This window comes from Oncorhynchus kisutch, linkage group LG2 (assembly GCF_002021735.2).
Source record: "Oncorhynchus kisutch isolate 150728-3 linkage group LG2, Okis_V2, whole genome shotgun sequence".
In the NCBI taxonomy this organism is placed as follows: domain Eukaryota; kingdom Metazoa; phylum Chordata; class Actinopteri; order Salmoniformes; family Salmonidae; genus Oncorhynchus; species Oncorhynchus kisutch.
The window spans coordinates 8,504,843-8,515,396 of NC_034175.2; positions in this window are offsets into that span (position 1 = coordinate 8,504,843).

The window sequence follows — 10,554 nt, forward strand, 5'->3', positions numbered from 1 at the left end:
TTCACATAGAATTCTAATTCAGATTCCATGGATATCCCATTTGCATGACACACTAAATGAAATGCCGTGTCTTTGAGCCCATGGTGATTTGTGCAGAGCAGATGTTCATCTTCACTTGAGGTGTAAGTGTCTTTAAACCACTCCACGTATATCTGACAATGACAGTGTAATACATGTGAAATGCTCTCCCACTTCATGACTAGGTATAGGAGGAGCACCAAAGCCTTCTCTTTGCCTGTGTCAGTTTCAACCACCTTTCTTCTCAATTCCATTGTCTCTGGTCCCCTCTCTCTGCTACCACAATGCACCAGTTTTACTGCAGAGCAGAGGGATGGAGTGAGAGAGGGAGGGGGGAGGAAGGGAGGGAGGGAGGGGCAGACGGGCAGACGGAGGGAGGGAGGGAGGGAGGGAGGGAGGGAGGGAGGGAGGGAGGGAGGGAGGGAGGGAGGGAGGGAGGGAGGGAGGGAGGGAGGGGAAACTAGGGGGGGGGGAGTGAAGAGAGTTTAAAATGCTCATGAAACCGTAACAATACAGAGTAGAAGTTTGTCTGTGAAGGAGCCAAAACAAAAATGAAAGAAGACAGGCTCACTGGTGGTCTGGAGAGGGAAACAGAAAGGGAAATAAACCCTGTGCAGTGGAGGACACTGAAATTATTGAGATAATGAGTGATGGAAAAAAGTGCCAATCCCTAATTAATGAGAGAGAAAAAAAGGATAAAGACATGGAAGAGAGAGAAAAAGAGAGATCATGAGACAACAGAGAGAGAGAAAGAGAGACTACCAATCAAGCCCACTGCCTCATCACATCCCTTATCCCCTCCCCCCACAACCCCCACTCTCCCCATCTCTCTCTCTCTCTCTCTCTCTGTGTGTCTCCATGGTAACCAGACAGGGTGCCTAATACACCAAGTTAATATATTTCCAGTGGCATGGTGAGCTGGGTACTAAAGCATGCATCTGTCTCCACACAGACAAGCTAATCAATATTGGCCAAGAGTCTGCTCCAGGACTGCCAGAGTCAGACAACCAGTCAGACAGCCTCCCTAGCTTCAAGGGGGGGGGGGCACAAATACATGTGTGTGCCTGTGTGTGACCAACTGGGGACATTGTGTTAGTCCCCACGAGGTAAAATGCTATTTCTAGGGGGTTTAGGGTTAAGGTTAGAATTTACATTAGGCTTAGGCTTAGAATTACGTTCAGGGTTAGGGTTAGGAGCTAGGGTTAGGTTTAGGGTTAAGGTTAGGCGTTTGGGTTAAGTTTAGGGTTAAGGTTAGAGTTAGGGTAAGAGTATTGCTTAGGGTTACAGTTAAGTTTAAGGGTTAGGGAAAATAGGATTTTGAATAGAACTGAATTGTGTGTCCCCACAAGATTAGCTGTACAAGACTGTGTGTGTGTGTGCCTAGTTTTGTTTGTGTAGCCAACAAGGGCACTTTGATGAACTGACACTTCAGGCAGTAAAGCTAAATGTTCACTCAGTTCTGTTTATATTTACATTTAAGGATTGAAATCCTCACCATTAATATCTAGTGTGTGACTGGGAGGTCAGCAGGATGATATTTCTGGATGACTGCATGTAGGGACATTACCTAGATGATAGTACGGGATATGTTAAATGTGGCTTTGCAGCTGTAGTTAGTGCTTCAGTGCCAGCAGCCACATTAACATTAAGTCTTCAATTAGATGATAACATGTTTTCCACCTCTGGAGTCTCTCCCATGCAGATCTGCCAGAAATAGCTCATAGCATGCTCCTCTTGACACGTTCACACAGACTGTCACACCGTTTACATTACTCTGTCTTTATTTAGAAATTAAGACATAAAATTTATACAGTAAAACAAATACAGTAACAGTGTGTAAATACTTCATTTGGATCTAGCTGTCTTCGAAGATGATAACTTTGACGGAGTCACCACCCTTGGCTGTCTTCTGATTGGCTCCCATGATGGGTTAGAACACAAAGCCAGCCAATAGGGTGGGCCCCCTGAGGTCACAGACAGACATCCTCTTCCACAGGTATTTGTTGTTAAGAGGGAACTTCAGACAAGTACATAAGTACCACAACATTCAGTAGAGTCCTGCAGAATGGATAGGGCTGTGTGTACCATTATCAGATATAAAGACATGGGACATCCAACCACGGTGTCAAAGTCTGGGTTTTTATTTTGTATTCAGATGTGTGGAAGCAACTCTAACTATGATCACTTTAAAAGGAAACACCAGTTGAAACACTATACATTGCATTCTTTACACTGGAACATTCTATGGGAAATAACAAGGAGTTCATTGACGTATAAAAACAGTAAGTCATCTTCCACAGCGACTCTTCTCTTTTCTTTTGCTCCACAATGATGAACATGAATGCAGCCCTGTTCCCAAGGACCTCACCTGTGACCTACTATGACCTCACAGGTTAAGGGTCTCAGGGACAGAGGGGCATGCTCTGAAAAGTAGTTCCACAGGCGTTTCACATAAGCAAAGGTGGCCAGATGGATGAAATTATTTTTTACGAAAGAAAAAAGAAACGCATCATCGCACCGACGACACAAAGCTATGACCTCGTCTGACATTTTCATTTTTGCGGCAACCGGCGGGTTTGAAATGTGAAACATTATGAAACATATGAAACAATATGAAACATGTAATATAATTAATACACATTCCAGACATTCTGTATAACAACTTGTTAATGCCCATTCTAGAATGCCCTTCTCGCCAATCAGAAACAAGTATTCAACAATGCTGTGGTATAACATACAATATAATACATACCTTCTAGAGGTATACTGATTGACAGTGTGTGTATTCATACCTAATATATTCCGTTAATATGTAATATACTCTCTTAATAACCTCGGCTCTGAATCATTTCTCTAATAGCTCTTTAGAGACATTTGCCTCTACGGACCCCCTAGGCAGTCCACTGAGCTGTGTCAATCAGAATAAAATAGTCCCAGTCAGTATAATTCCTCTACACTTAAGATACCACTATGTAACACTTGACAATCTCCAGCCTGATTGTGTGGGTCTGCTCTGCAATTTAACAACTCTATGTTTGCCGGGGCAACCAGCTACGGGCCAAGAATGGCTACATCTGCTTACGAAGACTTAAAGAGCAATTCTGCCCTTTCTCTCTTCTAACTCCTACTGGTTGAGCCACTGTCACCCAGTCTTCACTGACAATTACAGGTAGATGTTGCCTTTGTTAGTCTGACAGTGGTTCAAATGAAGGACAGGAGCTGTGCTCTCACTCACAGGGTGAGATGGGGACACAGGACATGATGGTCGTGCAGGGTTAAGGGAGGATGTGGAAGGGTGAAGAGAGAAGCCCTTGCATCCATCTTAGCAAGATGTCGCTGGATACAATTTTCCAAAATGTCCGACTCTACCTGCGGAGGGAGGGAATGAAATTCGGTCATTCTCAGGGACAGTCAAACACTATGAAATAAGAACGTGTTACTGTACATACACTTCTCTCAAACATGTTGATTTGTTTAAATAACTACTCAAGTACATTGTGTCCAATATATCCTACTACAGTGGCATGAGCAAAAGTTCTGTGAGAGAAAATTTGGCGTAGCAGTGCCACCTATTGGTAGACAGTCTGACTGACACACTGACTGACTCTAACACAGGTAAATTCTCTTTGTGACAATAATTTCAAATAATGAGAAAAATACAATCAATGAGTTAAATAAAGAATCAACTATCGGCCGTATCTGTTTAGCTGTCAGAAATAAATAGATGTTGATGGATGTGAATCATGTGAAACAGGGTGAGTTTTTACAGAAAGGAAAGAAGAGCCATTTGAAGACATTTGTCACAACTTCACACACTAATGAATTATGTATTTATCTGCGGTTCAAGTTACAAGTCCATATTATTAATACACTTCAGTTGGATCTGTAAATATCGTTTTTACCACAATACTGCAATCTCAAACTAAATTCTGCTTTTGAACATACATATGGTGTGAACGCAGGTGCAGATATCAGCCATATACTGATAAACCACATCAAAATATCTACCAAAATAGATTTCCTCTCTCCATCAATTCCAATCTCAAACGAGTTCCCAATCCCCTTTCATCATTCTAAATGGAATATCATCAACGTGTGAGAAAGATAATTTGAAACGCAGAAAAGCAGAGACAGATTGACTAAAGCAATCTGGGAATCTAGAGGAGAAACAAGACAAACACATAGAGTAACAGCGACACAGACATGTGGACAACATGTCTCCCTCAACATGTGTCCTCTGATGGTGCAGTTGTTGATTAAACACACACACAGACACAGGCACACACACACACACACACAGACACACAGACACAGGCACACACGGACACGCACATACATGCATACACACACACACAGACACAGGCACACACGGACACGCACATACATGCATATACACACAAATACAGGCACAGAGACACAAAAGGACGGTATCTTCCTCTATCCAAAGTTCCAGTACATCTTGGCGGCAGAGGCACTAAACAAAACACAAAGGTTTAAAAAACACAAAGGAATCAAACTTAGCCTTTTTCAACACTCCATCTTCATTCACCATCATTTGAGGGAAATAAAAAAGAAGGCGGCAATGCCGGCATTTCCCCTCCTTTTCTCTCTCTTTGTCCCCCCTCTCGTTCTCTCTCTTTGCTTTACGGCGGCTGGGTCTGATGGCTGACTGGCTACTGGGGCCAGACTGAAAGCCCAACGGCAGGTATGTTACAGACAACAGTATTGATTCTATTATCCTGCTCTACTCTCTACCTACCTCCCCCACCGCCACCAGCACAGTCCCCTCAGCCTCTGTCTTCTCCCTCCATCAATCTGTCACCGGGAACACAAACACACATACACGCTAAAACACACGCACATATGAACATATATATGCATATGCGCACCCCCTCCCAAAAAACAAAACACAAACTGTCTTACACACACACATAAGTACCCCCCCCCCCACACACACACACATACACAAAGTCTGTCTTCTCGCTTTCCCCCTCCTTCTTGCTTTCATGGTCTCATTCTCCAGTCTCCTCTCTCTGCTCTGAGCATCCCTCCCACTTCTACATGCCTTGTCCCCAATCTAAAACTCTCTCTCTCTCTCTCTCTCTCTCTCTCTCTCTCTCTCTCTCTCTCTCTCTCTCTCTCTCTCTCTCTCTCTCTCTCTCTCTCTCTCTCTCTCTCTCTCTCTCTCTCTCTTTATATCTCACGTTTTTCGAATAACACGTCTCCACTTACCCGCCCAGCCCCCTCTTTGCAATCTGTGGGCTCTGTGCTGGTGTGTGTGTGTGTCTGGGAATGAGGAGAAATGTGTGTGTTAGACAGGGGGAGCTTAGAGGGTGTCAGAGAGGCTCGGAAGCAGAGGGAATGGAGGGGGAGGGTCAGAATTTCAAACAGGGTGAGAAGTGAAGGTGCACCAAGCCAAAGGAGAGCACATGAACCTGCGATCCTGATATCACCACTGCCTTCCAGGTTTACATCAATCATCCAGCCATTAATATCTCTATAGTTAATAAACGGCAGCCTGAATGACAGAGAAAACACCAAATAAACCGCCCAGATAGGAGGACCAAATCAATAACGGAGTGAAGCATGCAGACTACTACAGTATATCCATTATTCCCATAGAAACTAGCATTAACGGCTGGTAATAACCAAAGGCAGATGCCAGGCTCATGGCAGTCTGCTGAGATATCTGTGTTGCTCTCAGGTCCTCAGAGAGAACATCTTGTTACCTCATTTGTACATATGTGTTTATTGTATAACAGAATCACAGGGCCCCTGAGGGGAATGCGGACCTGAAACAGTTGGTTGTCTGTTCAGAGAGACAGGTCATAAATGTAAGGTTTGATGTGTAAGCATCATGATTGGTCATAAAGTGCTCTAACCTTGTTACACTGTAAAGACTATCACCGATGTGCACAAGTCTTTGAGGGCGCGGGAGCGTCTAAATCATGTGTGTGTGCATGAGTGCTTGCTTCCGTATGTGTGTGTGTGTGTGTGTGTGTGTGCACATGTACAGTATGCTTGCTGTGTGTGTATAGTCTTGGAGGGAGCGACTCTGAGTGCACTCTCCTTTGGCAAGATTTCTCTTTAGCCTATAAACTATGGTCTAACGATAATAGCTGTTTGTAATCTTCATTTAGCAGCCAGCAGGTGGCGGTTGAGGAGCGGAGGCATATTGACCAGGAAAACAACAGACATCAACAGACAAAGGAGATCCTATCAGACATCAAAGAGTCCTACATGGGGAGATCATTTATCAGACTGATCCTCTGTATCATTCAACCAGGCTTTTAATACAGATCTTCACTGGAACCTCTCGTCATTCTGATATAACATCAGACCAAGACCTTATTAAGCAGAGAACTCAACAGCAGCCGAATGGATTATTCCACAAAACACACCAAAACCAGCACCATCATTACCAATGACAACATCATTACCAACGACGCCATCATTACCAATGACACCATCATCAACAACGACACCATCAACACCATCGACCGACACCATCATTACCATCAACACCATCATTACCATGACACCATCATTACCATCATTACCATGACACCATCATTACTATGACACCATCATTACCATCATTACCATGACACCATCATTACTATCAACACCATCATTACCATCATTACCATCGACACCATCATTACCATCGACACCGTCATTACCATCATTACCATGACACCATCATTACCATGACACCATCATTACCATCAACACCAACAACATCATCATTACCATGACACCATCAACACCATCATTACCATTGACACCATCGACACCATCATTACCAACGACACCATCATCAACAACGACACCATCATTACCATCAACACCATCATTACCATTGACACCATCGACACCATCATTACCATCGACACCATCATTACCATCGACACCATCATTACCAACGACACCATCATCAACAACGACACCATCATTACCATCAACACCATCATTACCATTGACACCATCGACACCATCATTACCAGGACACCATCATTACCATCAACACCATCCTTACCAACAACACCATCATTACCAACGACACCATCATTACCAACGACACCATCAACACCATCATTACCATCGACACCATCATTACCATGACACCATCATTACCAACGACACCATCATTACCATCAACACCATCATTACCATTGACACCATCGACACCATCATTACCAACAGTACCATCATTACCATGACACCATCATTACCATCAACACCATCCTTACCAACAACACCAACATTACCAACAACACCATCATTACCAACGACACCATCATTACCAACGACACCATCAATACCAGACAGACAAATCCAGTGCAATCTTTTTCTGAAAGTAGGTTAGAATGAATATAAAGGCAAAACATTCATTTTCAAGCTCACAGCTACTCGCCTGACAGAGTGAGTGCCAGCATACCTTCCTGTATCTGTTTCTGAGCCTACCACTCCAGGCTGGAAGCTATCTCTGAGACATTTGCACTTAAATAGCAAGAGCCACTCGTGGTGCTGGGGCTTTGAGACAGAGAGACACAGACGCACACAGATATGCTGTCCTAGACAGGTGCATATGCCGGCGGCTCTGCTCTGCACCGCATCACTCCACTGTCAGGAAGCACAAAGAGTGTTGCAGAAGATGTGACGTCATTGGTCTGAGTCGGTCCATCCCCCCCTCTCATGTCTGGGCTGTTCTAACTAGCATGTAGCACTGTATATGTTTGGATCATACAGATTACATAGATACCTGTACAGCTGGCTGGCTGGCTCTGTGTGTGTGTGTGTGTGTGTGTGTGTGTGTGTGTGTGTGTGTGTGTGTGTGTGTGTGTGTGTGTGTGTGTGTGTGTGTGTGTGTGTGTGTGTGTGTGTGTGTGTGTGTGTGTGTGTGTGTGTGTGTGTGCATGTATGTAGGCAAGCTGCATTATCTACCCAGACTACCAATGAGCTCTGATCAGCCATGTGGATAAAATACCCACTGATCCAATCAGTGATATCCAGATCTCTCTCTGCCACAATGATGGAGATACAGAGACAAAGAAAGAAATGGCAGCTCCCTGTTCTCACTAAAACGACAAAGGATACAACAATTATAGAGACAAGAACACAGAAGGAGAGAGAGGGAGAAAACGCAACCCTTCCACGTTCGACACGTCAGGAATTTGACAAAGGTGCATCTATCTGGGACGGCAGGAGAAAGGCGTTGTGGGTATGATAAAGAACAGCGCTGAATCAGCAGAATTCTGATATATGCCCCCTTTTGTCCCTTCCAGGAGAGGAGCCACAACGCAATGCGGATGCCTGTTGTCTTAGCTACTAGCCCAGACACACTGGGGGGACGAGAGGAGGCAGGGGGAGGGAGGGGAAGGTTGGTTGAGTTAGCATGAAGGGGGATGCAGCAGGAGAGGAGGGGGGCTTCTGGGAGGGTGGTGAGGGGTTGGCTGTTCGCAAGCAACTGATATATTTCTCTGACTGTGAACGCAAACCTCAGGAAAACGGAACACAAAGAGTACATGTTCTGGAGTGATATGAGAGACAAGAACACAGACGAGAGAGCCATAGACATGGATCATGTTACACAGAATGAATGTGGGTGCATGACACCCAGTTACATAGCTAGAATGTGGGATGTTAGATGATATTATTACCCTGTATGAAAGTAAAGCAGGGAGAGGAGAGACTAGAATAATTTTACCACAGTGCAGGATGGCAGGCATTAGTGAATTCTTTATTCCAGACAGGCGGACAAATTCTGGGTATCATCGATCAGAACCACAGAGCCAGAGGCTGCAGAACAATGACAGCCTGGTAACGACTGAAAATGAACACTTTTACTAGTTTTGGCCAGTAGAATCCAGTCAAATGGCTGGAGGAAAGAGGGAATGCAGTATTGAGGTGTGTTATCGTGTGGAGTGTGATACAGTATGATATTGGATCTGAAGGTTTAGTTAAGGACTTTAAGAGGCACCTATAGAGAGAAAGCTCTGGGACCGTATTTTGGCCTTCAAGGAGAGGTAGTCTACAGTAAGTGCACTGTGCAGTGTACAGTACATAGTACAACTTACTGACCCAGAGTAGTGATATGTAATAAGACAGGGCTGTAGTGCCTTGATTCAGAGGGGTTAAATGTGGAAGACACATTTCAGTTGAATGCATTCAGTTGTACAACTGACTAGGTGCCCTTTCCATCTCCCTTAACTCCCTTATGCCTGGACATGGAGTTCACTGATGCTGCACTGTAGGTACTAGACACATGCTGTTAAAATAGACTGATCTGAATGATACAAGTAGAAGCAAAAGAGACTAGACAGGAGGCAGCTCTTGCATCCATTGAATCCAACTCAACTCAACCTTCCACGACAGAAAAAAACAAATGGATCACATAATGAAACATGGCCTCCATGCACAGTTCACTTACATTGTCTGTTCTTCAATATAGAGCAAATGTTATCTTTTATGACCTATACTAGCCTCTGTGTTGTCTTGTTAGTGACCTATACTAGCCTCTGTGTTGTCTTGTTAGTGACCTATACTAGCCTCCGTGTTGTCTTGTGACCTAAACTAGCCTCTTTGTTGTCTTGTTAGTGACCTATACTAGCCTCTGTGTTGTCTTGTTAGTGACCTAAACTAGCCTCTGTGTTGTCTTGTTAGTGACCTAAACTAGCCTCTGTGTTGTCTTGTGACCTAAACTAGCCTCTGTGTTGTCTTGTTAGTGACCTATACTAGCCTCTGTGTTGTCTTGTGACCTAAACTAGCATCTGTTGTCTTGTTAGTGACCTAAACTAGCCTCTGTGTTGTCTTGTGACCTAAACTAGCCTCTGTGTTGTCTTGTTAGTGACCTAAACTAGCCTCCGTGTTGTCTTGTGACCTAAACTAGCTTCTGTGTTGTCTTGTTAGTGACCTATACTAGCCTCTGTGTTGTCTTGTGACCTAAACTAGCATCTGTTGTCTTGTTAGTGACCTAAACTAGCCTCTGTGTTGTCTTGTTAGTGACCTAAACTAGCCTCCGTGTTGTCTTGTGACCTAAACTAGCTTCTGTGTTGTCTTGTTAGTGACCTAAACTAGCGTCTTTGTTGTCTTGTTAGTGACCTAAACTAGCCTCTGTGTTGTCTTGTGACCTAAACTAGCCTCTGTGTTGTCTTGTTAGTGACCTAAACTAGCCTCCGTGTTGTCTTGTGACCTATACTAGCCTCTGTGTTGTCTTGTTAGTGACCTAAACTAGCCTCTTTGTTGTCTTGTTAGTGACCTAAACTAGCCTCTGTGTTGTCTTGTGACCTAAACTAGCCTCTGTGTTGTCTTGTTAGTGACCTAAACTAGCCTCTGTGTTGTTTTGTGACCTAAACTAGCCTCTGTGTTGTCTTGTTAGTGACCTAAACTAGCCTCTGTGTTCTCTTGTGACCTAAACTAGCCTCTGTGTTGTCTTGTTAGTGACCTAAACTAGCCTCTTTGTTGTCTTGTTAGTGACCTATACTAGCCTCTGTGTTGTCTTGTTAGTGACCTAAACTAGCCTCTGAGTTGTGT